The sequence below is a fragment of the Conger conger genome, chromosome 8 (genome assembly GCF_963514075.1).
Source record: "Conger conger chromosome 8, fConCon1.1, whole genome shotgun sequence".
NCBI lineage: Eukaryota > Metazoa > Chordata > Actinopteri > Anguilliformes > Congridae > Conger > Conger conger.
Window position 1 is genome coordinate 24,329,012 of NC_083767.1, and position 4,805 is coordinate 24,333,816.

The following is a 4,805-nucleotide window of genomic DNA, read 5'->3' on the forward strand; positions in this document are numbered from 1 at the left end:
TAGTGACTGGATTTCTTTTATTGCAAGTTAGTTTTCCTGCGTCCTGCAGGTTATGATGTCTTGATATGTGTGTCACCAAGTCTGTTCCTGGCTTTCCTCACAAAGGTGAAGGCTGTGTGTGTCATCTGTGGTCTGTATGGCCATGTTTTTCCCCCATAGTTGACCACCTTCATGCGGAATAAACAAATATGATAAATTCAATTTAAAGAGTCAAGGAGGCCTATATAGTTGGTCATTTTAAATTCTTGAAATAGTCTAATGTTAATTGGGACTAATGCTGCGTTCCAGACATCTCAGAAGTCAAGTTTTTCTGACCTACTTGGAAAAGTGTAATAGAACGTCACTCAAAGTCAGAATTCCTATTTGTGAACTCACAGCAAATCCATCTAACCTCACTTCATAAGAAGCAGGTCTCATGTCCCACAACAATGGCAGCACACATGGAGGCACACATCTTCAAAATAAAAATCAAAGTTTATTTGTCACATACTCCATCATACAGGTACAATGTGCAGTGAAATGCTTCCTGCTAGCTCCAAGATGTACTTAGTAAATATATAAAATAAAAGTGCAAGATGGCATATGGACTGTCCAATATATACAGATATTCACAGAAGATATTCATTGATACAAGATATACACAGATTAATTATACAGTGAGCTAAATCTATAAATAAATATAATCAGAATAAAAAAATGGAGTGAGCTGTCTACATGTAAACGGATACATTGGGGGGGCACTTCTCATGGGAACAACAGCAGTCCTAGTCAGTGCCCTTATTCAGGATCCAGATGGCGTGAGGGTAGAAGCTCCTCCTGAGCCTCTCAGAATGGCAATGGCTCTTCCTCTTCAATGGCAATAGAGAGAAGAGGCCGTTATCCGGGTGGCTGGGATGCTGTATGATTCTCCTTGGCCCTAGTCCTGCACCGCCTGGTGTAGATATCCAGAAGGTGAGGGAGTGCACCCCCCGTGATACGTTCAGCTGACTGTACCACTCTCTGCAGGGCCTCCTTACGGTCCTGCTGGGTACAGCTCCCATACCAGGCAGTGATGTTCCCAATCAGGATGCTCTCAATTGTGCGTGTGTAGAAGTTCCGAAGTGTCTGAGGAGACATTTCAGGAATTGAATTTCCTCAGACGTCTCAGGTGATACAGTCTTTGCCATAACTTCCTCCCACAGTTTCAGTGTTGGTTCTCCATGTCATGGTGATCTGGACACCAAGATACCTGAAGTTGTCCACCCTCCCACCAGGGACCCATTAATGTCGAGCGGGTTGTTGGTCCTCCCCTGCTTCCCCCTATAGTCCACAATCATCTCCTTAGTTTTACTGACATTCAGGAGGAGGTTGTTCTCCTGACACCACTGGGACAGGCACCCCACTTCCTCCAGGTAGGGCTTCTCGTCATTGTTGGAGATCAGGCCTACCACAGGTGTATCGTCAGCAAACTTGACAATAGAGTTGGGGTCAAAAGTGGCCTCGCAATCATGCCTGTACAGGGAGTACAGCAGGGGGCTCAAAACACAGCCCTGGAGCGCTCCTGTGTTGAGGATGAGTTGTGGCTGTCCACTCTCACCACCTGAGGTCTGCCTGTCAGGAAGTCAAGGATCCATTTTAAATGTTAAATGGTAAACCATCAACTAAAAGGCAATGCAAAGTATTTGTTCCTGCATGACATTAAAATAAAACACTGTCATATAGTAAAGCCTGTTCTGTGTGTGAATTGATGTGAACAATGTTGCCAATGTTATTAGTTAGCTGGTTAGGGCAAATTATCTTGTGTGAAACCATTTGAAAATATACCATTGACTGACTTTTGCAGATTAGCTATCAATGTAGCTAGACCAGAGCAGTTGACGAGTGGTATATTTCTGCCTTGGGTCAGTGCAGAATGTGGACAGTTGATGTGGTTATAGACTTGCCACATAAACACCACCAGTTTTTCCACTGTCAGCCATGTTTTTGTTTTACTCTTGGCGTTGTGCACCTGGAACGCTTGGAGGTCGGAAGTTGGAAATATGAACTGGGACATTCCAACCTCCTGAGCATTAGGTTTCATTTTGGTTTCCATTTTCTTAAGTTAAAAACATATTTTTTTTAACACACATTCAATTACTCATACTAAACTGGAACGCAGAATTGGACAGGTTCATTTTATTGCTTAATTGAAATGATATGACTGTGAAAGACACCACAATTAGACATTTTCAAGCCGAGGTTTGCAGATGAGTCGCTATTTTATGTAGACTAGTTTATTGGGTGCTTCCCACTCAAACTGGAAAGCGGGAGACAGGCCTATTGAAAATCTAAAGCCCCGGACACACCAAACCGACGGTCGGACGTCGGTGGCGCCCTGTCGGCCGAGTCTTTCCGGTGTGTTTTGGAGGGCGGCGTCGGAGCCGTCGGACGTCGGTGAGAGCTCTCGGGGGCCCCGACGCCGACCGTCGGTTTGGTGTGTCCGGGGCTTAAGGCTCAAGACTCGAGAGTAAAGCCAGCCCCATAGCGAGGTAAAGCTGTAGTCCCGCTGAATGGTATTTCTGGTATACAGCTAAGTGCTATGCTAATGTATTTCATAATAGACGGCAACAACAACGACTTCATAAGCAAATGAAGCATTAAAGTTAAAGTCTGGATTCTTTGAATTATGACATATATCTTGTGACTTTGATTCATTATTACATTACATTATTGGCATTTGGCAGACACTCTAATCCAGAGCAACGTACAGTTGATTAGACTAAGCAGGAGACAATCCTCCCCTGGAGCAATGCAGGGTTAGGGGTTGTGCCGATCTTATTGTGGCTACACCGGGATTAGAACCACCGACCTTGCGTGTCCCAGTCATTTACCTTAACCACTACGCTACAGGCCGCCCTGATTCAGTGTAGTTCAGGACCACCAACACATCTTAAATAGTTTTTTTTCTCCCTCCAGAGACTGAATTAAATAACCAAGCACATGCTACACGGCAGAAATCTTAATTAATTAAAAATTTAATTTTTAATCGCTATATATATTTTACTTAAATGATAAAAAAATACATTGGATTTTAACATTGGCCTGTGACGTCACGAGCCAGGCGCCCCTGGACAATTTGAATTACAAGATCTTTCAGGATTCACTGTTGTATGGTTTCCCCCCTTTTTTGTTACAGGCTGAATCATGCATGATGAAAGAACAGTGCAACACTGCATCGGTAGCCTTAAACGTCAGTGTAGAGACCATTGGTCGAGACGTAGGGCTACACGATTTGCCAACAATCACATGATTGTTTGTTGTCATTCAGTTTGATCTGTTGCAGGGTGAGAGAACGCCAAGATCATAGCCTGCATACAATTTTGAACATGTCAGCTTCTATGCGTCGTCTGTTACGGGCATGTACCCGGGATCGAACGTTTCAAACGTGGTTTGTCCCACAGCGACCTCGCGGACATGATCAGGAGAGAAATCTCGCAGCTGGTGGAATTCATGACCGCTTACAGCCAGTGATTTCAACAAGTAGGGATAATGGCTCAAGGCGCACCAGTTTGTTCACAACAGCATGCGCTATTGGAATTGGAATTGGTGGTGCTCTGTTACTAAATTCTCGACAACACGGGGAACAGTCTGCATCTAGCACTCCACCCACTGCCCAGGGTTCTGTTCTTGGAGCGGTTCTGTCAAACGCTGAGTGCGCTTCCCCTGCCACACTTTATGGCCCACGTTAAAAATATAACTTCATAGCAGATGCTGTTGAAAAGTCTGCACCTGCAGTTGTGTTCATCGAAATAATGGGACGGTAAGATATAACTCATCATCTAAGAAGACGTAATATATAACGTTAAAAATGTAACCTTAATTTGTCAGCATCGGCCATACATAAAGCTATAGCCTAACGTTTTCCTAAAATTAATTCTGACCGTGAAGAATCCCTTAGGCTCGGCTACTTGTTTAGCGTCATGTTGCTGGCAACAATTGGAAACTTCTGGTTAGCATTTATCAAAATAAAAGTTCGATACTTTTTTTTCCTGAATTATAATTGTGTCGTTTTTCTTATTTTAATTAATACAGTTGGATATAATTGTTGGGCCCAAGCATGCATTGTTATACACTGTCAGTTCACGATGGGCTTATTATCATCGATGATTACTGCAATAATTAAAAATGGTTGTCAAATGTAAGGGGTATATGTTTAATCTATGGATCCTATGGAACTGAGTTGCTGTCCTTCTCTGTCTTTACTATGGGCAATTCCCCAGTAATGTCAACCTGAGCATGAAAAAATAAACGTACTTACTTCCAAATTAAACTTATGTCCCAAACAGTCGATAGTGATCATTTTGAAATCTGATAAAAAATGTAGGCTAGCAACAGGAAAATGCTTATAAATGTATTTATTAGTCCCATTACCAAATCAATGCTATTTGGCGGCCTTATTGAAACCATTCAAAACCAATTCAGATGGTTTTCTCAATGTTAAAACTGACATTCAGAACTATTTCAGATGGCAACAAATGCATTATGATAAAATTTGATTTGGAAGTAGATTGTCAAACAATGTGCATTTCAGACCTGTCCGTCAAAATATTTTTTAGAAAGTGTATAGTCTTCCCAAAATACCTGTCTTTTTGTGTCACATCCATCCATCCATAATGTGTTCACATTTCTTCTGGCTTAACAATATTTTTAAAATTATTTTTTAGGCCCTTCCTCTCAGCCAAGTGGGTGCTATGATAATATGCATTAACATCATTATCATGTAAGAAGAGCAATTCTTCTGATTTTGTGTCCAAATGTAACATCCATGATGCTGGAATTACTCTAGG